The sequence below is a fragment of the Rhamphochromis sp. 'chilingali' genome, assembly GCF_963969265.1.
Source record: "Rhamphochromis sp. 'chilingali' genome assembly, chromosome: 5".
NCBI lineage: Eukaryota > Metazoa > Chordata > Actinopteri > Cichliformes > Cichlidae > Rhamphochromis > Rhamphochromis sp. 'chilingali'.
The window spans coordinates 20,359,038-20,386,773 of record NC_137932.1 but is presented as its reverse complement, the minus strand read 5'-3'; the positions used below and the strand labels follow the sequence as shown (position 1 = coordinate 20,386,773).

Below are 27,736 nucleotides of genomic sequence, written 5' to 3'. Positions count from 1 at the left end.
GCGCCACCTGCTGCTTTGGCATGTTCATAGCAGCGTTTTCCTTCATTTCTCCCTTTATGTGTGAACGGGATTATTTTTTAAAACGAAAACGGAAAATCTCAGTTTTCAAAAATACCCGTGTACGTGTGGACAAAGCCTCAGTCTCTGAATGGAAGCGCTAATTCGTCATTCGGCTTTTGTCAGACTAAAGTAACTGTTAAAACTGTTTGAAAAGCTCAGCTATACAACAAGGAGAGATTGAGAATTTCCTTTTAGTTCTCAGTTTATTTGATATTGACAAAAGTTAGTCAGTTTTGTCTGTTCTTTTGTAAAACAAACTAAGATTTATTTTTAGAATTAATATTTTGTTTCTAAGTGGAATTGACAATTTAGTCTGTTTCGTTTGTTCTATTTTGAAACTTAAACGCTTTAGCGGCTGCCTTTTGTGTAGTTTGCAATATTTGCCTTTATTTATCTGAAAAAGTCTCATGTTCCTTAAGTACATCTACCCTGTTGAACTTATTATGGGAAATAAATATTTAAAAACAAGCTGCTGATTATTTCACATTTTACTTGTGAGCAACGGCACATTTAAATCTTACAAATATAGTTATTTGGCTTATATCGTGATAGATATCGTTATCGACTGAAATGAAAAAAACATATCATGATATGAAAAAATCTCATATCGCTCAGCTCTACATGTGATAGAAAATGTCAAATATTCATACGCACACTTCCCCAAGGCCAAAAATCATAAACAGGCTGACTCACCCCAGGAAAAGCAAAGCTAACTCATTTCACAGCTCAAACACCTGAAATTGGTCTTCCACATTCTGTTGTGTGATATTTGTCACACATATTTATTTAAGATCATTTCTGGGGGTGATATTTGGCTAAATAGGGAATAAAATGCAGGGGCAGAGCAGGAGCAACGTCATGCACAAAAGGCCTGACCACTGATGGGATTTACACCCACATGGTAACCCAACCTCGTGGGCATCTGGGCGCCTCTAATATGAGAAAAGGGAGCTTGTAAAGTGCTGCGAACCACAAGAGAACCGATGACCTGGTTTGTTCAGTGTGGTGACAAATAAGCTACAGACCTGATTTTCAAAAGGTATAATAAATCAAAAGTATTAAAATGGATCACACGCGGGACTAAATGTCACAGAGTCTCTGGCAAATGTCAATCAATGCAAACGTCTGTGGCGAGACCTTCTTGTTAAAGGTCTGCGATAAGAAAAATTAGGCTTTCAAGCAAAAAGACCTGCCCTAGTGGATGGTTTGATTGATTAAAAAAACAGAAAAGATATTTCCATATTTTGAAACAACACCCCCAAAAAAGTTTAAAAAGTTTAATTCTCTTGTGAAACCACTCAGTTCTTGGTGTCTTTTTGCCTACCAAAAAAACACCCTAAACCAAAACAAAACATAGCAAGCTTATAGGGGTTTCTTGCAAGTGACAGACTGAAAGTCTACAGAGAACAGTTTGTGTTTAGACGACTGGTAAATTTAGACACAGACAACAAACATCAAAATCAATGCCTTACTCCAGGCTTTTTGTAAAGACACAACAGCTCCGAGGAATTTACTTTAAATCCGGCCAACAGGATTCTGTCTCCGCCTTTGATAACTGTCATTTTGACACAACCACAAAACTTCGTTTTTTTTTTAACTTTGATACACCAACATCTTAGTCAAATGTAACAGCAACAGCCTAAACATAACATCTTCAATGAAGACCATCAGTGGAAATAATGTTTAATGGAGTGCAGCTAAATGAACTAAGGGAGTGCACAGTGAGTGGGAAACAAGGTACGAAACAAGGTGCGTCCTTGTCAGTTTTGTTGGCTAACACAAAAAAAGGGAGGGCGCACACTGTGGTTAAATGCATTAACAATGAGGTAAAAAAAAAAAAAACAACCAACAAAAAAAAACAGAACACATTTTTTAAAAAGGTGCTAACTTGAAAAACAAAGCATTTAATGAGGCTAATGGATAATGACAATAAAACCAGAGGCATGTTGTGATCTGGACATTCAGTATGCAGTGAGCACCAAAAGTCAAATATCCAAATGTTAGTTTTAGATTATTATATGACTCTAACTTGAGCTATAGCTCTTTGACAGTGTGCAACTTTTGTTGTGTTGGAAAGAGGATTAATCCAGTAAGTTATGAGTGATGTAATGTCAGCAGGAACCCACAGACAGCGTGAAAACACCTGAAACGCAAAGCCTTAAACCTGTATTGTTTCTAATAGCCAGCAGGGGGGACAACTTCTCTGCTGGCAAAAATCTTCTGATCGTCCATTCACCAGGGATGGACTTCCCACTGGATGAATAAGCAGCCAAAAACATTATTATCTGTCATTTAAAAAATAAATAAATAACGAGCTCAGCGATTCAGAGGACAGTGAAAGACTACAAAGAAAGATCGGAATGTTAAAGACAGGCAGTACAATCACTCTGAATTTGTGAACACTAATCTCAGCTTGTGGTCTTTTTGGATGTTTTGAGTTGTTATTGGCGCACCCCATACAGCGAGTTTACTGCGGCTTTATTAGAGTTTTATTGATAAGAGTGCTGAGAATGAAGGCAAAGCTGCCGTTATACAAAAACAAAACAATTAGTGGAAAGATGTTTAAATTCTCTCTGGAGCTAAGAGGGATGCATGTTTGTTATCCAATACAAACAGTCCTCGGAAACACCACGAATTTAGAAATATTGATTAGGGTGGCTTTAACGTCAAGTCGGCACAGCTTGTTAGCATCCAAAGTAAGTGGGAGGCAATTTTTATATTAATAAACGCATCCTTAACAGTGAAACAAGCTGACAGAGGGGCAATCAATCAGGTACGTTTGGTTAAAATAACAAAGAAGCGTTGTTGCTGTTGTGAAAAATAAAAAAAATAGAGAAGCTGTTAGGAGGAGAGGAAGGCAGACAGACAGGCTGAGCAGAGAACAAAGATCTTTTAGGCATTGTGTAGCACAAGTGTTAGACAAAGCTACCTGTCAAAGTGCTGTCTGCAAGAGGAAAAAAAGTCTTCAGATCTCCACAGTGAGACGGCACACACATACCGAGACACATACGCGCACTAACTTTTTTTCAAAGCCAGGTTAGACACGATAGAAAGACTGGCATGCTGTATTAGCCCTTAAAAGCACCAGTATAACATCAAAAAGGCATCAGAGGGGACTTCAGCTGCTGCACATGCATAGATGTACAGATTTACACATACACACACAGAGGCCTGCTAACAAAGCCTGGGAGATAGCTGATGTAATTGGACTGTAAGTCCCAAAGAGCAGCAAGTTGCCTGGTGAAGAGTTAAGAGCCACGCAGCTGGCACTGGGCATTAATATTGAGCACAGAGCCGCGGGGCAAGGCCCACTTTCGCCCACTGAAATTTGAGCTTTTTTTTTTTTTTCCCGCTGCAAAGATGAGACAATATGGACACAGTCGTGTTTGACTCAAAGCTGACCTCAAGAGCTTTGTGCCTGGAGCAACGTGAACTGTAGATTTCATGAAAGTAGTCCAACTTTCTACATATAGCTTTAAACCATCTTTATTAATTCTGCTCAACAATTTCAACAAGCTATTTCTTGACTGTGTGACAATGGCTTACACTACATACCTAATATTACCCAATATCCTTCTTTGAATATATTGAATCTTATCTCTGGTTAGTTTATGTTTTTCTGTTAATTGGTTTCAGCCTCATTTCCAGTAGCAAATTATTATCATGTGCAGTGTTGGGCAAGTTACTTTGAAAAAGTAATTAGTAAAAGTAATTGCATTCAATAAGATGCCACACAAATTATTTGTGCCACTCCAAAAAAATAATTTCTGTCCACTATAAAGGAGAACATCACAGCCTGATACCTGCAGGTCTGACAGCAGCAGGTGTATCACTCCTTTTTCTACCTGGAGACATCAGTCGCCTCAGTCGCCACAACACTACACACTAATTACACAAGTCGACACATTAACTACACACTCCAAACACGCTAAACGTCACAAATCTCTCACATCTCAAAACTTGCTCTCTCTTTTTTCTGCTCTCTCTTTCACCATCACTCCTAAAGTTTCCCCCTCTTCCTAAACAACCAAATGTCCTGTTGCCATATCATTTTTGATTGGTCGACATGGTGCCTTTTTCCACCAACACGAAAGGGCAGATTTTTTTGTTTGTTTGGGGTATTTTTGGTCATAAGCAGAGAGTGCATGCTAGCGCTGTCGTTAGACAGTAAACGTGATGAAACTATTGAGGAAAAAACGCTGCGTATATTGTTTATCATGACTCTGGTTTTACGTGGCCTATCAACACAATTTAAAAACTGGTATATGTCACCTTGTTGCTTTGTCATCTTGAAGTGGTCATGTGATTGGCTTACCACGAATACTTTATTCTTCCTTAGTCAAACAGCAGCACTCATGCTATTGTTTTGCCCCTTAGCTCCAGGTGTTGCGCCAAAAAGTGATCGTCGGGCAGAAAGTGATTGCCGTCCGCAGGAGCGCGCGCAGCTGCTTAAAGCTGTAGCGAACAGATTACTTACAGCTACTTCCGTGCAACTGATATAAGGTGCGGTAAGCTGAACACAGCTTCAACCGTCTGTTTGTTGAAAAACAGTAATGCGACCGCATTTTCTTGTTAGTAACGGTAACGGCGTTGTAACGATAGAAATAGTAATTACCGGTAGTTAGATTACTCGTTACTGAAAAAGTAACGCCGTTACTTGTAACGCCGTTATTCCCATCACTGATCATGTGTCAACTGAGCTGAAAGTGAAGCTGACTGGGGAAATACAAAAGCTGTAGTTCCTCTAATGGCCAACTGAGGCCATCTCAAAGCCATGTGGCAATTTTGTGTGTTACTTACATTACTTACGTATGTATGTGACTCATTTTTAAACCAAACTTGCTCATATTAGCTGATAAGTCTGCTGTCCTTTATAGATATGATCATGTCTGGTTACAGAAAACTAAAATTGGAAGAGCCAATGAACCAAAGTAGAGGCTTTAAAAATAGGCGATCAGAAACAGCTGGCTGAAAGCCCTATGGTGACGTCCATCTTTTATATAGTTTTTAAACAACAATGAAACTCTTTGACACAGAGGAATAAGACGGCAGACAATCAATATTTTATTAGCCAGGTTTATTAGCTGGTTTCGGCTAAGAAAAACACAGAATATCACCATGCTCGTCCTTTACATGTATCTTGGGCTTGACCCAGAGATGCATCTTGACGGATGAGCCCGCAGGCCCGCGGCCTCGCCAGAGGAAACTCTTGGTCTTTTCACGCTGCTGAGCAGAGCAAAGGCCGGCTGCATTCTAATGCCACATTTAGGTACAGCATGCTCACTAGAGCTGTAATTAAATAAAAATGAGTACACTAAGCCAAAATGCTTGGTATTTCACAGTGTGTGCTGGGGAAAAGTGAAACTGCTTGGGTCAATAGCTTTTTAATCAGAGCATTTGCTGGAACTGTTTCGAAATGAGTGCAAAAGCCTTGAGGCTGGACCTGAAATATTGTGCTACAGTGAGCTGGTGCGCGCTCTGGCAATTCGTGTTAGTTAATTACATTGGTTTAAAATGCTGTTGTGGCAACAGAAAGGTGGCCATTCAGCTTCAGAGCACTACAGGGGCCACCTTCTTTAATACAGACCTGTAAAGTTCACGGGTTTTCATAAAGTGCTTCTAACGAAAATGCTATATGTAATTAATTACCCAGAGGTGTGGTGGACAAAACAGAGATTACACAGATTTTGAAGGCTAAATTAAGCCAGCTGGCTCTAAACTCAACATTTCCCGATATATTCATGTATATTCAAAGGAAAGATAAAAGAGGGAGAAAAATTAGAGACAAAGCAGTGTTAAAAAAAGACAGCAAAAAGAATGAATGACAGGCGAACAAGGCAGCGATAAGAGTGGCGAGAGAAAGCTGAACAATAGGCATGCCAGAGTCAACTGCTAATCTGTGATTAGATAGCGCCTCGGTTTGATAATACTCAAATGTGAGAGCAAAGGGAGAGACTCTTTTTCTGCGTCCTCTGTCACTCAAAGATGTGTGTGTGTGTGTGTCTGAGTATATTAACAAGCCAAATAGCTTCCACGCTTTATCTTCCTTGCAGGGTAAGAGATAAGGTCCAATGAGAGCAGGTCTGGGAAGCTCCCTCCAGGCCAACTGACAGGAATAAGAAACCAGGCAGCAGACAGAAACTCTGGGGATATTTCAGGGTTTCTAACAATAACCTCCTGCAGATCTGCCATCAGTGACCTCAGGGACATATCAACATACTTTTAAATGCAAACATGTATAATTTTAATATTATTACACTAAGGATGCAGTGATATGTTAATTGAAAATCCTGCTTGTTGACTGCTTTTGAGCTATCAGCAAAAATGATAACATTTAATATTTACCGATGGCAATGGCAGACGTTCATCTGTTGTGTCACATCAGCCTCGCACTGTCTAAATTTTCAAAGTTAGTTTGTCTGACAGAAAGAAACGGGGATTAAATAACAACAACAAAAGCAAACAAAAAGTATTGGCCAAGAACTTCACAATCAGCACATTCCAAAATGTTCTACAAATGCTAAAAGCAAGCATGATTATGTGGGAGTCTTTCATCAAAAACTAGATATCTAATCAGTGGCACCTCCTGTATGAACGTTGTGATAAACGTATATACTCAGTAAAAACTGGTCTAGTTGTTTGTTGTTGGATTTGATCAAATTACTCAAATTCAAAGATGGCAGAAGACGATTAAGCATAGCTGGTATAGCTGACTCGGACCGACTGCAATCACTTTCAGACAGATTGTTGAAGGTTTGCAAATAACTGCCGTCTAATTTATAAAAGCAGACAAATTGGCAACATCGAGCGGGTCTGCACCAATGAGTGCAACTGATTTAAGGCGTGTCATTTTGCAGTAGAGGAATGCAAAAGCAAGCAGCAACTTCAGTCTTATTTTGCTTTGAAATCACCACGCTCAAGCAACTATGTGTCCATTTGTGGAAGACGTTCTGATTTTCTCAAGGTTCAGGTAATTTTCTGCGACAGATTTGTGATTTTCACTAATTTATCACAGCTAACGCCGTATTATCACAAACAAATTGCACGTAGATTTAAATGCTAACTTGATGCCCTTTGATCTCAAATTTATAGTAAACTGACTCTTATTCCCTTTTTAATCGCAGTCTTGACGTATCAAAGTCACTTTTGAAGGTGAGTGGTTGCAGATCTTTTCCCAATCTTTGAAGCAACACAGTCACAATAGTTTTGACTGTGCAGTGGTCCAAAACCACCGTTTTCTGTTGTGGAACTGCAGCATTGGCATTTAAACCAGTGTTGGATTATTAAAGAATGTGATTAGCGATTTCAAATAGCTCATAACTACACAAGATATGTTTGCATGGACCATTTTTAATCCGTTTGTCAGATTCAGGTCAATTTTCACAGTTTTACTTCTTTTACACAAGTTGCCAGGAACTTCTCTGAATTTAATAATGAATAGTTTTTATCTCCTTAAAGAACTGGGTTCAGTCTGCCTTAAATAAAAGCCAAGGAATAGTCAAGTATATACTGGTGTTTTTCTTCATGGGTCATTTGCACACCAACCGTTGTAGTTTCAGAAATATCAAAGTAATCTACTCAATCCCCAAGCAAACGAAATCTCCTGCATATGATCTTCCCTTTAGAGGAAAGTGAAATGTTAAGGTCCTGAGTGGATAATAAAAATTTAAACTTCCTGCTACCATGAGACAGGAAACAGGAGTCTTTACTCCATTAGGTTTGAATCTTGCATCATCGTTTATATGCATCTCACCCTGTAAGCAAGAATCTTAATGCTAAGCTTATGCAATGTTTATCATCTTCACCCCAGACTGCAGCAGCATTAATGTTGAACAGTATTTTGTTCACTCCATTTTAATCCTTTAGAGCACAGATTTTATTTTTGAGCTGGAAAATAGTTTCTCCTTGCTTTTAAGCCTGGGACTCCCTAGTAATACTTAAAGTATAGACACATTTTTGCCCTCCCGTGCTTGCTCTATGGTTTTGTTTCTTTCATCATATGTTTGATTTTAGAGCTCTCACCTGTACAGCAGCAGTGCCTTTATTTATTACTGTTTTGATGTCTAAATAGGCTAACCCAAGAGATACATCTGAGGAAACTTAAAAGGAGAAAAAAATAGTGAGACAAGTTCAGGTGAATTTACAAACTTGTGCGTTAATCCATGTGCAAATATGCTCCTAAAACTCATTTTTGGCAGGAATGTCTTGCTATTTAATGCAGGTGGAAAGTTTAATCTCAGAAATGAGGCTGTGTGACAAATGTTTATTTAGGGCAGGCAGGGAGAGTAACTTACTCTTTAAACCTCGTGGAGAAAACCCATCAAAATATCTTAGTGTCCATTTTCTAACACAATTTGCCTCTGCAGTGTCAGCCTGCAGCCATGCAGCTGCTCTTCTCCAACCCAGCAGAAAGTTTCTCTTATTCCTGTAATAAATATTGATTTTTTAAAAATGTTTCCAGTGCTCACCGAGAAAGATTATAATAACTGTTTCAAGGTGCTACATAAATAAAGTTACTAAGAGTAAAATCCAAAAATAGAGTTATGATCAAAGAAATAACATCAAGGTAAGATTAAAGTTTACTTCCTTATTCTTTGTCGTATATGTTCTGCGACAGTAGTGCATATTCATATTAACCAGGGCCAAACACGGGCTTTAGACTGCTCTAAAAGATCTGCTTGACATTTTTTCTAACATTGGGTCTGTGTGATGTCAGTGGGATTGGATATTCACAACAAAATACTCCAGCAATGACATTTTTTGAAAGCAACCCCTGAAATTAGGGTTGTTGTGGCTCCCTCGACCAAAAAAGCCCCAATGACAGTCTCCCATTAAGCTTTGGAGTGTTGAAGAAAACAGTTTATAACACTCCAAGTTTTGTTCAGAAAACTAATCTCCAAAAATTGATGCTACTTCTATGATTTCCAAGGTGTTAATTCAGTCACAAGAAGACAAAAGCCCAATATTACACCACAGATAAAGTGCACTACAGTCAGATGAATTCGTTTGGTATAGTGATGCTAAACCCTCCAGACAGGTCACCTGTAGCAACCCATGTACTGAAGACTGAAGTCGTTACCGAGCTGCCTGTTCAAGCTGCCCCAGGCTACCACCCCCCCCTTGCCATCTCCTTACTTTGCTTTCTATCCTATTGTTAGAGTTGAATTGTTAGATGTTTGTCATTTTTATGTTCACCATTTGTACATTGTTTTAAATTCAAATTCAAATTCAAATTTTATTTGTCACGTACACAGTCATACACAGTACGATATGTAGTGAAATGCTTGGACAACTGCTCGTGACCTAAAGAGAACAAAAAAGGAAAAGGCTATGAATAAGATAGGAAATAAATATGAAAAATTAAAAAGGGTAAATTTAACTAGGAAGGAATAAAATATAAATTAAGGTTAAAAATGAAATAACTGTACAACACAAATTAGAATGAAGGGTAAATTTAACTGGGAAGAATAAGATAAAGATAAATATATAAATTAAAGTTGAAAATAAAATAACTGTACAACAAAATACACAATACACAATATAGAACTATATAAGAATGTATGAAGAAATCTAAATATAAATAAATATATACACAATAACAGCAGCTGTACAAGTATTAACCGGAAATGAAGAATATAGTGACCAGTGTTGTGCAAAACCAAAGTCCAGAAAGTCCAGTGTGTGTGTAAGAACCATATGTGTGGGTCAGTACTGTGTGGTGGTGTGATTGAGAGACCGTATCGCCTGCGGGAAGAAGCTCCTCCTCAGTCTCTCTGTGTTGGTCTTCAGGGAGCGGAATCGCTTTCCTGACCTCAACAGAGAGAACAGTCTGTTGTTGGGATGGCTGAGGTCCTTCACCATCTTCCTGGCCTTGGTCCAGCACCGCCTGCTGTAGATTGAGTGCAGGTCAGGGAGCTCGGAGCGGATGGTGCGCTCAGCTGACCGCACAACCCTCTGTAGAGCTCGTCTGTCCTGCATGGTGCTGTTCCCGAACCAGGTTAAGATGTTTCCCGCCAGGATGCTCTCTATGGTGCACGAGTAAAAGTTCCTGAGCACCTTGGAGGGCAGTTGGAAGTCTCTCAAGCGTCTGAGGTGGTAGAGACGCTGTCGGGCCTTTTTCACCACGGTGTTGATGTGACAGGACCATGACAGGTCCTGCGTGATGTGAACTCCGAGGTATTTGAAGCTGTCCACTCTCTCCACTGGGCACTCGTTGATGACGGGGGTCTGGTAGTTCCTCTCCTGCTTAGTGCTGAAGTCCACTATCAGCTCCTTTGTCTTACTGACGTTTAGAAGGAGGTTGTTCCTCTGGCGCCAGTTCTCCAGATTCCTAATCTCCTTCAGGTAGGCCGTCTCGTTGTTATCAGAGATCAGGCTCTGATAACTCTGATGAAAGAAATTCCACTGTCCTTCCCCCCAGATTCTCGAGGTTCTGGTGGGGGCTGTAATGTTTTATTGCAGATACATCCTATCTGGAAGATCTGTTTCTTTTGATGTAAGCTTCCTGGGTTTATGACCCTTTGGTCAGCAGGAGGTCTCACTCACACACACACACACACACACACACACACACACACACACACACACACACACACACACACACACACACACACACACACACGTGTCGTGCGGGACACAGACGAGGCCTCCCTTGCGCAAGTAATGGATCGATCGACTGTCTTGTTTTCTTCATGATGAATAAGTCTCTAGAATTAGCACCCAGTATAACACAAGAAAGCATCAAGTTCAACTGTGAATTATGTAAATCTACTCCAGCAGAGTCCAAGAATAAAAGCATGGACTTAGAAATTGAGAGTTAGCACAAAAAAGAACAAAACAGAGGTGCAAAAACATAATTAACCAAATAATAAAACTGAAAAATATAAGCATCAAAATAAAAGCATTAAAATATAACAAAGACAAAAAATACAGGACAGACAGTGAATTAAAAAAATGACAGCATGATAACAGGTACCAGCACAACCTGTGTGTTTGTTCTTCCTTGCAGTCTGTTAGGAGGCTGTAGAGCAGCGTGTTTGTACTGCACATGTAAGCAAATCCCCTCATTTGGTTGAGCTAACCACAGCTGCACATCTTCCTTTTCTCCTCTCTGTATACATACATACATACATACATACATACATACATGTATATATATATATATATATATATATATATATATATATATATATATATATATATATATATATATATATATATATATATAATTTTTATTTTTTGTTATAAATGGTGGAGGTTCAAATATTACTTGGCATGAATGATTTACAGAGACCAATGTGTCCTCCTGCTCGCAGTGTGTGAAGGCACAGGACAAAAGGGGAGCGAGGGGAAAATAAAGCATAGTGTGGTGTAGCAATTACACAGTCTGTCAAAGCACTGCAGGAGGAAAGGCTTGGTTCCTCTTCTGACACACTCTTCAAGAGTGTGTAGTTGTTAGGGAGCTACAAAATCACGCCTCACAACTGGCTGAATTACATGTGTGCCCTCAGACACACGGACATACACAGTGCTGATAAAGGCTTTGGTAAGCTACAGGAAAGAGCGAAGACTCAGCCCATGGCGACCCTGTTGACCAAACCAATTTTCCCCTTGTCAAGTAGTCTACTGCTGTGACAGGCTGTGTGTGTGTGTTTCTGAAGCCGAATGGAGTTAAGAGTGTGTACTAATAAAGTACTTAGGGAACTAAGCCACAGGCTGATTCAAGGCTGATATAAGGTCCCCCCCAACACACACACATCTTTGCATGTGTAACACAACATGGATTATCCTGTCGTAGTTTGTTGTCTGCTCAGCTTTCTAATCCTGTTACATCAGACTGTTAAATGAACTGCAGTCGTAGCCGTACCTGATTTTAAAGTCTGACGTCATTTCCCATTTCCGGGTCCAAATGCTTCGTTAAAAAAAACCCCCTGAAGCGTCACTGAGAGTTCAAACCAGCCCAGATAAACAAATCTATCGGTGTGGCCATTCACCTTGGTTTTAAAATTAAAATAAGAGTAAAAGAGGATTTACAAGGTTTAGTTGAATTAGCTAGCAGTTAGCATGTGAGGATGATATACCGTCTTCTAACTAATTAACTAATAAAGCATTTAGCACTGATATAACTTTGGACATGAAGATGGAAACCAACAGCATTTGGAGGGTTAGTGAAGTTGGCCTAGTTATCTTTAAATTATCTATCCTATAAGTAAAAGGACACCAAAATAGACAAAACGTTAGCCAAGAAAACATGTAAGCAGATCCCATCTGCTGTGAAAACATTTTTTGTCCAAATTTAAATCTTAGTCGACCCTACAGTGATTTTTTTTAAGTGTGATCTGCGGTGTACTCAGTGACCTTTAAAAAGCTTACAGATGTACACGACACAAGCATTGTGCTATAAAACAGTAGCGACTGCCAGCACTACCCTCTCCGCCTCCTAGTCGACACACCTACGCTATCAATTTCCCAGCAAAATCCCATGTTGCTTTGTTCTCAAGTTATGGCATTCACAAGATTTTCAGAAAACTTTGACCTTTGACCCTGAGATCAAGGTCAGTGAGATTCAAAGTCATGCGAGATTTTTAGTAGCTGCACTTATGATATCAATTTGAAAATCCTCGTCGACTTCCTCCTTGAGTTATCGTATTTACAAGTCTTTCAAAAAACTTGACCTTGAGGTTGATGTCGCTGAGATTGTCTGAGATTTTTAGTACATGCAGCGACGGTATCAACTGGAAGGTTCGACATTGCCTCGTTCTCAAATTATTCATAAACTGTCCACGCTGCCTGCCTGCCCAGCAGGGTGACAATACCTCATCAGCCTTTTACAGTTGGGGGGTAAAAATGAGAAGCTTTGGAAGATTTTTTTTTCCATTCAAAAACAAGAGAAACTCTGAGTCATGTTAGACAATAGAGAAACAAAAGCCTCATAGAGATGCTTGGTCCTGGAAACATTTTTTAAACGACGTCGTTACCTAACATGCGGACAGACATTAGCACTGAGATTGGATACGAGTTCAGACATCTAAATAAGAGCTTAACTACAATAGTGTTTAATGCACGTGAGGAATACACTTTGCAGGAGAGGAGGAAATGATTCCTGCAAAATGTATCCCTTCATATTAATAATCATACGTACTTTTGTACATATAGCCACATACCATTGTTTAGAATTGTTTCCACAAATGAATCAAAACAACTTCAGAGACCATTAAAGAATAAAAGCTATTAATACCAACCTATTTCTGAGAGAATAAGCTTTATCTCATGAGCAGTAACAAGATGATAATATGATACTGTTAACCTTGTCCCAGATTTGGATTTATTTGTGATTCATTAATATCACAAGCATAGGGTGCATTTCTTACATCCATCACTCCAAATCTGTAATAGGAGATAAATAGATGCTGCCAACGTACACACACACTTATCCTCACCGCTTTCTGTTCCAAAGACACAAATCTGCCAATTACTGCTTTAATACAACAGAAAGCAAGCCTTCAGTGAACAGCCTGTAAAATATCCTGAGCATGCAAGAGAGCAATGGAAACAGGGAAAAAATAGTTTCAAATAAACCAGGATTGGGGATTCAGTGCACACTAAAATAACCAAGGAATATACAAATATACCATTTTATTTATCCACGACAGATATTCTAAAATGTTGTCTTTTAATGACATGAGGATTTAAGGAGTTAACCTGACTCATCTTCATCAACTGAGCTGGCATTTACCATCAGCCTCTGAAATCTCGCTGCTCTACTCCGTAAGCCATGGGAAACATGGACACTCAACTCTGCTACCTTGTTCATAGCATTATGATGTAATGATTAGAAGTGGAAACTCACTAAAAAATCAAAATCTAAAATGTAAAATTTCTACATAAATGCCTCCACACAGCTTTCCTCTATACTTCCAGTACCGATTCCCATTAAATTAAAAAACATTGTTGCGATTAGATTTGAAATATCTCAACGGCACATGTCAACATCAGGCTGGAGACTGAAAAATCATACATTAAATTTATGTTGGGCTTAGATTTACTGACAAAAAATATTATCTGCTTTGTCTTCAATTCATTTAAATATTGCTCCCTTATTGTCAGTGTATTTCATTTTACACGGCCTTATTTCACCCCTTTAAAGCATCTGCTTGTGTTACTTTTTCTTGCTGTTCGTGAACATTATTATGTTGCATAATTTTATCCGACTACCCTGTTAGCTTTTTATCCACTCCAATTTGTTACCACTTCACTGTGAAGCACTAACATCACCATGAACTACATTAATTTTAGCCTCAACATACAATATAAAAACCAGATCAGAGTGACGTGCTGAAAAATCTTGCACTACTTAATTGCCAATCCTTTTTACAGCCTTCTGCTGATCAATTGTCTTATGGTGGGATGATAATCAATTTCATCACTTTCATGTATACTGCTGATTCACTTAAGTTGTTGGAAGCGTCACAACATGGTTCACCTTTAACACGTGTGATTTGACTTGTGTGGTTGCATTTTTAATTTGGCTATTTTTTAACCTTCCCATTAAAGATCACATAAGAATACAGCTTTACAGTGAAACCCTAAATATTTATGTTTTGCAGGACTTTGGTGCCTATTTTTTATAACTCATACATTATTAAACTTCAGTAGTGTTACAAACAGAATGAGCTGCAAACCCCTTTACTCCTTTAATCATAGCCAATGAGTGTTTTTGATAACCATCAATTTGTGGTATTAATAGTGTTCCTGTTTCGCTCATGGAAAGTACAGCCAATGAGAGAGACGACAGAAACGCACAACACTACCTTTGTTTCTGTGTTAGCTGACCTACTGAAGGCTTTTAGGCTATGGTGTGATTACTGTGTCCTGACAAGTGGAAAACTGGTGTGGGCCACCAGACAGGGATGATGACTAAAACTGATAACTGGGTAGGTAGAGCTGGGATCACTCAGTTTATCAGCTGGTGGGTCAACGGGAAGCTGAATCGCAACAAATTTGCTCATCAAACAGGCAATGTAATGGTGTAAACATTTTCTGCTTTCCTTGTATAACTGAGCATCTTTAAGTTGTTTATAGTAAAACTATTTTTCACTCAGTGTGCATTTTTGTATTACACACACAGCCTGAGAGGGGGTCTGTAATTTAATCATCTCACATATTAACCACATACCACTCCCACCTAGAGCTGGGCGATATGAGATTTTTTCATATCACGATATGTTTTTTTCATTTCAGGCGATAACGATATCTATCACGATATAAGCCAAATAACTATATTTGTAAGATTTAAATGTGCCGTTGCTCACAAGTAAAATGTGAAATAATCAGCAGCTTGTTTTTATTTAAATATTTATTTCCCATAATAAGTTCAACAGGGTAGATGTACTTAAGGAACATGAGACTTTTTCAGATAAATAAAGGCAAATATTGCAAACTACACAAAAGGCAGCCGCTAAAGCGTTTAAGTTTCAAAATAGAACAAACGAAACAGACTAAATTGTCAATTCCACTTAGAAACAAAATATTAATTCTAAAAATAAATCTTAGTTTGTTTTACAGAAGAACAGACAAAACTGACTAACTTTTGTCAATATCAAATAAACTGAGAACTAAAAGGAAATTCTCAATCTCTCCTTGTTGTATAGCTGAGCTTTTCAAACAGTTTTAACAGTTACTTTAGTCTGACAAAAGCCGAATGACGAATTAGCGCTTCCAGTCAGACACTGAGGCTACGTCCACACGTACACGGGTATTTTTGAAAACGGAGATTTTCCGTTTTCGTTTTAAAAAATAATCCCGTCCACACATAAAGGCAGAAATGAAGGAAAACGCTGCTATGAACATGCCAAAGCAGCAGGTGGCGCTAGATTCCTAACCGTGCAGAAATGTTGGCCAATCAGAAGTCTAGAAGCCTCGGTGGGAAAAAGTAAACAAAGCTGGGGCATAGAAGCAGAACCGAGTCGTATGTGTGGAGGGACAGTAACTGTGTGTATATGTAAGCATTTAAACACTGCAGAGAGTAGAATTAACAGTAACAGTATTGTAGAAATTCATTTCACCGAAACAATAACGTGGCGCACAGTGTGACGCATGCACCAGTTTATTGTATTTCCAGACTTGCTTTCGGCACATTTACAGTGCACGCTACTCTGTTTTTTGTCAGACTTGAAATAGCCGAAATACCTTCACACTACGGAACTTCTATGGCTCTTCCGTTCGACAATCTCTCCGGCATTGGAACCATCATCTGTTTTCTCTTCGGTCACGCTCGGTTGATTTTTCTAGTCGGCACACTCATTTCCTCCATTACGCGCTGGCTCCATTACCCGCTGGCTGCTTCCCAAACAAACACACGTGCGGCTTGGCACTTGTGCTGTACGTAACAAGCCACGCGACGTGACGCTGCGGCTGTGATTGGTTCGGCTCTGCGCTACTTGATTTGGATTGGCTGACCTTTTTTTTTTTTTTTTTTTTTTTTTAAGAGGACAGGAGCGGCGAGGTCTATCGCGATAGCTTAATTTCTCTATCGAGTAAAAGTTATATCGCGATACATATCGTTATCGTTCTATCGCCCAGCTCTACTCCCACCCACCTTCTGTTTGAGAGAGGCAGCCAATAAGAAGGAAGGCTTTATGTGAGGATAATAGGGAGGATAAATAAGGTTATTTTGACCTGTAAGTGAAGGCTCAGTAGAGTCCAAAATAAAACGTGGACTGAGCTGTAGCACCCCAAACCAGGTATAACAGATTCTTCAGCATCTGTTTTATTTAACCTGCATTGTTAGACGTTTTACTCATGTCCAACAATGATCCTACGTTTGCACCTTTTTCCCACTTGCCCATTAAATGGACACTAACAGAGAGCAAAGTGACTTGCTGAAAACAATGTGTATACTACTGTTGACGTGCTCCCTTATAAGTACACCACACTCCAGATAAATTGGCCATAAATTCAAAGGTAAGTGGTTCAAATTGATCTAAAAATAACATTGTTGCCGGTTACCACAGCAGTTATTTCCAAGTGTTGTAATGTGCACGTTCAATGATACAACCATAAAAACTCAATCTAAAACAAATTACCTGTAAACTTCCTATGATTACTGGTTAAATTGTCTACCTAACATTACATGATAAAAATGGTTTGGTTGGTACAACTACAGAGTTGAAAACATCTAAAAAAAAAAAAAAAACAGCAGCGGTAAATGTTAGGTGGGTGTTTGACAGGTAAACCTTTAACACTCTTGCCTCATGATTCACAGGTTTGCAAATAACAACAATAATTAAAGAGATTAATCTGATTGAGAAAAAGAACAAGTCAACTAGGGTTACTATGGAAATGGACACAAAATAGTGTATCACGCTAGTTTGACACCTCTCCTTCCCTTCCTCTGTCCTCAATCCTTCTCTCTCCAACTGTAGCCCTGCTCTCTTTCCTCAGCGCAGATTAGACCGGTCTAAAAAGAGATTAAGATAGATATCCAGAAGAATATCCATTCTCTACGCTTGGTGAATAACCTTTACTCGGCTGTGTATGTGTGTGAATGTGTGTAGATATGTAAGGGGCTTTACTTGGGAGGAAAGTAGAGATGGCCAAAAGGGGAAAGGGATGAGGGGGGAGCTGTTTTTCTCTTTCCGTCCCCTCCAGCAAAGCCAATTTTCTCAGTGAGTGAAATGGATTTCCTGAGGACAGAAGATAGAAGCTGTCTGCCAGCTCCGCCCAACACAATGTATTACCCTGTGTGTGCGTGTGTGTGTGTTTGTGTGTGTTGTGGATGTCTCACCTGTCAGTGGTCAATAGCGCTGTGTGCTGACCTGCACAGCGAGAGGTCAGAGATGGGATTACACCCTGGGTGGCTTTGTGTCAATGAGCTTGTCCCTGCCTGCTTCTGTGTGTACCAGAGTCAGGTAGTGATCATACGTCTACATCTTTCTTTATATACTGCACGTGTGCCCATCAAAATAACGAATTGGCTGTAAATGTCACAGACTGCCATCTTTTGGAGGGAGTTATTGGACAAAATATTCTCTCTTGTCATATCAGATGGTTTGAGAGATGATTTCCAAACCAATTCAACCACCTGAGAAGTACCTCTGATGGAGCAGAGCAGCACCACGAGGCTAATTCTCTCTGGGATTGGACACACACAAGATCATTTTCAAAACTGAACAACAATTATCTTCTACTTATTGACATTCAAAGGCTGATCAGTGCGGTGTGTCAAACTAATGCACTACCTGTGGTCCCCCACTGTTTGTGTGGAGTCGGCTGGTTTTTGGCTACACAAAAAGGGGAGTTGTGGGAATTCAACCAGTGTTGATGTTATGGGGATGCACTTGAGTTCAGCAGGATGATGATAGGGGTTCTTATTGTTTTTAACAGTTACAGCATACTACAAAAGAAGTTTTGTGTTTGTTGTGACCTCTGTCACCTGCAGAGCAACAGGTAAGCTAAAGGACCAACAGCAGGATGAATTTTGGTTACGTCCATCAGCCAGTCTGCTCCATTTTACATTTTTCTTCACATGAGGAGTTTGAACTAAACGTTGCTTACAAAATAACCATCATAGTTGTTGTAATGATATCTGGAGAGATTGCAGTAGACTGGCAGAGAACTGGGGAAATGGCTTATGGGCTAAAATAATAAAAAAGAATTTAAGTTCAACTGGTTTAACCTGGCACTCTCTAAAAATCTATACAGTTTGTTAGGAATCTTTGAATATACTGAAACCTCTCAGGCTCATAAGCTGCAGTTCTTAAAAAATACTCCAGCAGTCAGGGTTTTAATGGCTTGTGTAGCTGGTGAGCTTTACAAATAGGTGTTACTGTATTAACAACAAAACCTATTCAGATTCACATAATCCAGTCATATGATGTCTTACAACTTTAAAATGAACCCTCAATACCCAACACGGTCTGAACATGGGGATGAAAACACATACACAAAATAGTTTTTAATAAACTGAATCAAACTTCCTCAGTGCCTACGAATCTCTTTATATTTACATTTTTTAAAAATGAATAAATACATAAAAAACAGACAAATGCAGATATAAAACGGGGTGCTTTTTTGCAGGGTTTCATGGATCCATTTAGACAAGAGCCCTACACTTTCACATTCATAGCAATTACACAAGGTTTCACCATTTATTGGATGCTTTTAAGTCTAGGTACAGTGCCCTACTGTGCCATGCCTGCCAGTATTTTTAGAATCGCAGGTCCCAATGGAAATCAAACCTGAACCTTGACTGTTTAAGAGCCTTACTGAACACACAACAAAAATAAAACACTGATTGAATGAAATGTGAAATAAAATGATATCCAGCCAGCTTTCTATCTCTCTCTTCCTTCTGTTTTGTGGCAGCACAATGAAGTGAGATGAGGTAAATGGAAAGCTGTGGTAGTGGGTGTGTGTGTTTGTGTGTCACGCTCGATGGGAGTCTGATGGGAAGTCACAGTCTCAGGAGGCGGTCTATCAATGTGGATTGCTTTGGCTTTGTTATGTGTGTGTGTGTGTGTGTGTGAGTGCGCGCATGTGCGCTCCTGTCTGTAGGTATCCACGTTGCTTCCAGTTCAATCCATAAATTGAGTTTTTCTCCGCCGTCTATGTTCGATCACTCCATTTGGCTTCATCTTCTGTCTGATTCATTTTTTCATTTTTTTTAATCAAAGGCTTTAAGTGGGTTAAACAATCCGATATGACCTTAAAGGGGACCTACTGTGATTTTCCATATTTACTGATATGTACTGTATATTCTATTACCAAGGACTGGTGTTTTTTTGTACATCTAAAGTCACTGTAACCCACACACACACATTCATGCAGCATCATTCTTTGCCTCATATAGTGATGGATGCATTGTGATGATTGGGCTGGTTATGGGTCAGGTGGTAGAGCAGGTCATCTACCAATCAGAAGGCCCGTGGATTAATCCTTAGCTCCTCCTGTTCATGTGGCAAAGTATCCATGGGCAAGACTGCCCCTGATACACTAGACTCCGAACTTTAGATAAAATGACTTAGGTATAGACAAAAGCACCATAAACTTATCATATAAGCTGCTTGTTTCAAACAGAGGATAAAGACTGAGGCAGCACAAAGGCTCAGTATAAGACAAATAAGGATTATTTTGATCTGTGGATTGTACAAAGCTAATCTAATGGGTTCCAACAATAAAAATATGGAGCTGGAAATCAGCAGACATGTTATAGGTCAGGAAAATCCAAGTGAACACAGAGGTTTTTTGACTACTGTACTTCCTGAATAACTAGATTAAAATAAAAAACAACAAACAAAAACAAAACAGCCTGTTATCTGCAGCTTCCCGTCTCATTCCTGGTCCCAAACAATCATCCTTCCTCTATTTTCTCACGCCAGCCACCTATCGTAACTATATTTGCTCTTCTTCTTCTTCGGATGTATTTCTCATTGTCTGAGCCTCTGGCTAACAGCAGGAGCACATTCTTTTTATCTCCACACCTTCACATCATCATCTCATTTGTTGTTTTTAACACAGGACCTCTGTTTGGACATGACTCTCTCTCCATCCAACAACCAGAAAAGTAGATTTGCCGCAGCCGAGCACATCCTCATTGGTACTAAATGAGGGAAATGACTGGACACATATCAGTTGATTACATTATATATTATAAGGGAACATTACAATATAAAGAAATGCCAGAGGGAGTCTGGAGTTAAAAACCCAAGAAGGTGGAGTGTATGAGCAAACTCTGATAATATTTTGATTTTAATATGTCAATGAAAAACTTGTACTGCTTAGCCATGCACTAACCTAAACCCCAGATTAAAAACACATCCCTAATTTTATTTGTTATTATTAACCCAGGGATGTCATTAAATGCTGGATTATGAGTCATGCTTCAACAATACAGCCTTGAATGAACATTTTAAGATTGCTGATGGCAGACATCTAGTTTAATTCTGCTTATGCAATAAACATTCAATTGCTTTGTTGCCCACCACGAGTCGGACTTTGGGATAAACTATCTGCTATTACAAGTCACATGAGTGTTCCAAGCCCAGGGCTAATAAGGGCTAGCACAGAGGTAAGCATAGTAATTACAGCTGTTTTTATTTGCTTCTGTTCTTTATTTGCTGGGCTAACATCTGTGAAGAAGCTGCTTGGAAGATGGGTTTTTTTTTAAGAAAATTTGAAAAAAAAAATGAAAGAAGCCACAAAAATCTTTTTTTTCCCTTTTTTTTTTTTTTAAGGAAGCAGCTATTCAAATTACCGCCTTGTCAGCCATATGTCCGAATAACATAAAAAAAAGTGCACATCTAGACTTCCTGCTGTTTCTCAACTTTAGCTTAGGGACTGCCAACTCCTCTTTGAGCCTCTTTCAGAGTGCCTCCTCGTTTCTCTGCCTTGATCTTGCCTCGTTTCTATTTTCTGTGTAATGCTGCATTCATGTCATATTAGAACGACTGACTGTCAGCTACTGGCTGGGAGAAATGTTATTATAAGCAAAACAGCACTTATAGACTCTTGTACTTGTCATCATGAGGCGCAGTGTTTAAATGCAGGAAGTGAACATGCCTGTTCTCTGTTGAGGCAGTCCACATTTCTTCATATTGACTTAACATATTATTAAGGATAAACATTGTGTGTATTTCTATGTAGTCCTGCAAGAATTATAAGATAAAGATTAATCCTGACTTGTGTAAACCTGGTTTCTACCTAAATAACAGAGATAGAAAAGTGACAAACCAAACAAATTATGTTAAGCAATAACCTGGTAATAGTGATTTTGTAACTGATTTCACAGTCTGCATGAGAGTAATGCTAGTATTATTTAATGACTCTGAAATATGGGCAAGGCTTACTGAAAATTATTAATAAAAGCGCCAAGGAGCCTGATTTCAGCTCACTCACAGGCTATTTCAAGCAGCTTTAACTGTTTGATTGGATCACAAAGGCTGAGTATCAGAGTGAAAGACTGGAGATTAGAGTGTTGCTAAAATTTGTGAATATACTTGGGGAAAACTTATCTTAATGGAGACCTATAATTTAGTTGAAGGAATTGGCAAAGGCGTTTTGTGCTATCCCAAGCCAGGCCGCCCAGCTTCTTGTGCCATCGGATCAATCAGTGACAATAAAACCTTTCAGGAAATGAATCAAGGCCTGGCAAGAGGAACCCAATGTTCAGCTAATTTCTGTTGTTCGATGCCATTGAGATCCATGAAACAATCAAGTGCTTTCAATAATGCAGGGGGGGAGGCCAGACAGCTAATGCTTCTCCAGACAAATGGCTAAGTTATAAGAAAGCAGCACTAAGTAGAACCCTGTCACAAATACCCACTCATATATCTCATAATTGAGATTAAGATCATCTGGGTGAGAAGCTTTTAAGCAGTTAGAAGTGTTTATTTTTGACAGGATGTTATCTAAAACTGTTCCTTTTCCTATGAGAACACAACAGCAGTGTCTAGTTGAGATGCTTTTACACAGCTGGAAATACTACTCAGTTAGGTTTAGGGCAGAGCGAGGCCCGAGTACAGACACAGGATGAAAATGCACTCAATGCTTTGCAAGTTTGCCCAACGCACCGAAGAGCTCTGGTTTGAGACCGGAAGGAGACACAAATTCCTTTGGGGTCGACCATCCAGTACCACAGTGTGCCGCCTGGTGTGTGAATAAGGAAGCAGCTGAAAGAAGCATTATTCTCACATGGGTACGATTAACAGTGTAGCTTCCACACTATTCCAACAATTGTAGCCGATTGACATAACTTTTGTTATTAGACCAAGAGAGAGGCTCCATGTGGACATATGCAAAGACAATACCCTATAATGCACCAACTAGGGCTGGGCCATATTATACCGTTCACGGTAATACCGGTATAATGTTAGGCAACGATAGGAAAATAAAATATCGCGATAGAATGGGAGTAAAAACGCGCATGCGCAGTGCCTTTGTTTTCATACGCACATGGCCGATTGTTGAGTGAAACAGATGAACCAGAATTGGTTTGTAAAAATGGTGCAACTTCTGTGATGTGGAACTGGTTTGGTGTTTGTCCATCAGATACACAACAAAGCACATTTTTTTTGCAGAACATGCAAGCGGCCGTCGTTATTGTCGTATTTGTCGGACTAAGATGCTCTTAAATCTGGGAGTAATCTGGGTCCTAAACTCCATATGCTTCAGGTCAAACAACACTGCAGCATCACTGAGCGTTAAAAACTGTCTAAATTCTTTCATCTTTAGTAAAACGATCAGCATTGCTGCTTTACCAGGTGTAACTATGAAGTTTAGCTTCCAGGCATCCATTAAAACAAAATTTATTACATTTAACGGAGTTAGAAGTTAGCAGGAAGCTAGCGGAAGTTAGCTTGCTAGTTTCGCTAGTTACCTAAGCATGATATAGCATGTTCTGACTGAGAGATTTCTGAAAAAATTCAAACGTACATCTCTGCTATCACTTCCAACATAAATGAAGACAGGAAACTAAACAGCAGTGACGTTTGTAGGGTTACTGAAGTTGGGCTAGCTGGTATATAATGATGTGCTACGTGATCGCTAGCGACACAGCTATGTTAGCATAACATAAACAGTGAAGCTGGAGGACGAACACTAACACTTTTCCACTTATAAAAGTTAACGTGAAGGTTCTTCATGGTTAGAGACAAATGCAATCGCATGGCAGGATGCTGTAAAAGGACCAATCTTCAGTCAGGAGAACAACTGAGATAATCCATCCACAATACGAGGTTAGTCATTACTATACTGCAACAACATGGGAATAGAGCAGCTGCCAGAGAATTCAACATTAATGAATCAATGGTACAGAAGTGGAGGAAGCAAGAAGAATGAGTTTAATAAAGTTTGATTTATCTGACTGCTTTGTTTTTCTTAATGTGCCTTATAATCCCGTGCACCTTATGGTCCAAAAAATATGTACTGCACACTGCAGTTTAATGTTGCAAAGCACCTCTTTTTAACTTCAGTGGATATTATACATGGTTATGCTCAGGATATGTCAGCACATTTCTACTGGAAATGCCTTTTGGTTAAACTTTCAGCAAGGAATTTGCATTTGCACTGTTACATTTTTATAAAGCTTTAATGTACATAAAAACCAGCTTCTTGTTGAAGTGAAAATAAATGGAAGGTTGTCTTTTTGCGCTAGTAATGTTGTGGAGTTGTATTTTGTCTCGCATCAATTATATCGTCAGTTATATCGTTATCGCAAATTTTCAAATATATATCGTGATAAATATTTTTGGCCATATCGCCCTGCTCTAGCACCAACTATGTATGCCCCTTTCTGTCAGACTGAAACAACTAAAACAGGAGAGACTATTCACCTGTTTCTGTAGATGTCCAACCATGTATAATCCCTACTTTAAGGGATGTCCACACAGGAAGTGACAAGCGGCAACATGGAGACCAGAGACCTTTAGCAATATCGAATGAAAAGCCTGCTGGTGGAAGAGCAAAGGGGCTCCTCTTGACTTCTCTTAACTTCAGAGGCAAGCAACTGAAGCAACCACCAATACCTGCACACTATGACCATGATGCTTCCCATTTTTGATACCTTGAAATGATAATACAGCAACACTAAATCGTCAACTACACATACCCCCTTTTTTAACCATTACTAAGGCCCTATTTCCTAACACCACCTATACTGTCAATGTCAGGATAGTTTGGTCCCATTCTGCACCATTACATTTGAATATCACGTGAGTGTGTGGATGCTCTGTCTTCTACAAGCAAAGCTGCAAAGACAACAGGATCATTTTTTTACATTACTTTTAGATAAATATGATTATTTTTGGCATCTGTCTTTAAAAGAGGTACATGACACACCCGAGAGTCGAGTGTCTAGGCTTGTTATCATGTGACAGGATTTTTCAGTTTAATCTGTGTTGGTTTAAGGGATGAGGTAAGCAGCTGGGACACTCATCCCTGCAATCATCAGATTACTCTGTCAGACACAACTAAAGGAGATTGGGATTAGTTTTCATCATAATCAGGATTCATCACTTCAATTCATTCTAATCACTGTGGAATAAATGTTTGAAGAGGATGAAAATCTCTTCTTACAATGAATAATGCAAAATGTAATTAGATTTTCATAGTGAGGACGTGTTAATTCTTCCAGTGCTGTAATTTAAATTTTACACATTACAATTCAAAATTCCTCTCTTTGCTTTTATCGTGTGGATGAAGCTGGGACACAGCACCTGCTGCCTGATTTTCTATTTTGTATTATTTCAAACTTTTTCCATCACTGCTTTCAGTTTCGTTCCTCCATCCATCATCACCTCTTTCCACACTTCCTTCAGGTCTCCCACAGACAATATCTTCCTTCATGCACTGCTTCCTTCTTCCTGTTCTCTCACTCTCTCAGCTTACCTGCTCACATTTCTTACTCAGTCTGTCCTTTCTTTGTCTTTCCCCCACGTTAAGCACTTAGCTTTGATTATGAAGATGACTGGAAGCCGCACACTTTGCACACCTTTCTATACTTTGTTTTTTCCCCCCTTTCGTCAGTAGATGAAGTCACATCCTAACATCTGTATGCAGGCAGAGACGTTAAAAGCTTGCCAGTAGGGTGCAGTACCGGGTGTACTTTTCTGATCAGATTTTCATCAAAGAGTCAGTCTTTCTGAGTCAGAGCCAAAGACACAGAGTCCCTCTGCTCTACTATCTGCTCCTTCTGGCCATCTTTAGCACTTTTTACCACTCTCTCCTGGTTTATCACACTCGTCAAGACAACAATCTCACCACTGCCCCAAAATTTAGGCTGTAAGCAGAATTGCAAAATGCATTTCAGTTCAGATTGTTTTCAAGAAGGATGGTGTCGAGACTGGCGAAGACTCCAAAATGGATAAAAGCTGTTGAATGCTCCTAAAACATGACACCTGACTTTAACTTACACTTCATTTATTTTCATCTTCTAAACTTTCAAAAACTGGTTTTCACATCCAAGCTCAATCACCAACAGGCCTTAGATTTAAACTTTTAATTGTTTTCGGCAGCTACAATGGGAAGCTAATTATTCCCATTTAAGGCTTTTTGATATAAAAGATATTTCAACATTTAAAGTGACCTTTCGAGTGTTCTTGGCTCTTCAGCCTTAACACCCAATGAACATCTCAACATGAAAACATCTTAAGATCTCCAGGTGAAGGCCTTTGCAAGGTTGTTTTAATTTTTATTTCATGTTATTTAATTTTTTTTGAGTATTGAGTTCATTTTATTCAAGTTCTTTTGTCACGGAGCCTTGAAAGGCAAAAAGAAGAAAAAAGGTTTTACAGGATGCTGGCCAGTGCTGGACACTCCACACGAATGCAGCAAAACCCTGCCAATTATCAGACACCCTACAGCTCACCTGGTGGAATTTACACCACATGCACAGAGGCTGTGCAGCCTGGGTTCAATTTTGCAGGCCATGTCCTGCTTGTCACCTCCCGGCGCTTTCTCCTTTACTTTCCTGTCATCTAGCTGTAACCATCTAATAAAGGCACTCTCAAAATCTTTCCTAAAACATGAAAATACAGATTTCTGTACATGTGCAGGTGTACAGCAGCTGCTGCAGTATTTCAGTCACTAACAGGAGCAAAGTTCCTGCCAGAGCTCCACTTTGAAGAAGATTTACACATTATCCCTTGGAGAATCCGTTCCATGTATTTTCAATAGAGACGGGTCAATAATTCTGCTGCTTGGGAGGTGGAGGACAGGATATTCTTTATTGCAGTGGTAAGTTCTAATTAGCAAAGGTTAGCCAGCTATCTAAGATCACTCATTAGTTTCAGGGTCATTAGAACTTTTTTATTAACTTAAACTTCACTTCATGGCACAACAATACTCTTGAGATTAAAAATCTCATTTGCAAGAGTCCAGAGGTCATAAGATCAAGACTGAGAAGTGAAAAACTTCAAAAGCTCGATCCATTTAAAATTCTCACCAGTGTCAGTTTAGATGACCCAACAACTGACAATCTGAGTTGCTGTGGAGAAGGGATTTCTGCAACCGGTCAACAGGACTTGTTTGAAAAGGGTTGAAGAAGCATGTCCACATGCAGTCCTATACTGTAAGAAGTTTAGTGGCTTGATCTGAACTGCATCTGAATTAAAAACTGGTAAAATACTTGAAAGGCAGCAGAAGAAAAAACGGTTTTGTCACATAATGGTGTGACATTATGTAAAAAGTCTGAATATACACTCTAGTCTTCAAACATGACCATTGTATTTTATTCGTACATGTATTAAAGCAACCACTAGGTTGTCAGTACCAGTGTTGGTCAAGTTACTTGAAAAAAGTAATCAGTAACTAATTACTGATTACTTCCCAAAAAAGTAATCCTGTTACTTTACTGATTACTTATTTTCAAAAGTAATTAGTTACTTAGTTACTTTTTAAAACGTTATTTATCCCCTAAATAGGTAATAAAACAATAGATCTTTCAGCCCAATTCTACTTTTTCTGCATAATCCATCATATAAAATGTAATCAAATGAAGGTCTCTTTGTAAAACTTATTTTATTAGTTTTAATCTTTTAACTTTATGCATCAAGCAAACATTAAATTATATGCAACATTCTCTGACTGGAAGAAATTTGTTTAACATTTTAACATTAAACCCATTTTCTGCACATTCCAGCACATAAAATAAAATAGTTTTTTGTGTTTGCACTCACTCTTT

General features: G+C 39.1%; 1 protein-coding gene across 1 annotated transcript in view; it reads right to left on the bottom strand.

Annotated features, from left to right (window-relative positions):
* The window catches only part of man1a1 (mannosidase, alpha, class 1A, member 1), a 169,275-nt gene that overhangs the window by 62,597 nt on the left and 78,942 nt on the right, over window positions 1–27,736 (bottom strand). The gene's annotated exons all lie outside the window — the stretch shown is intronic.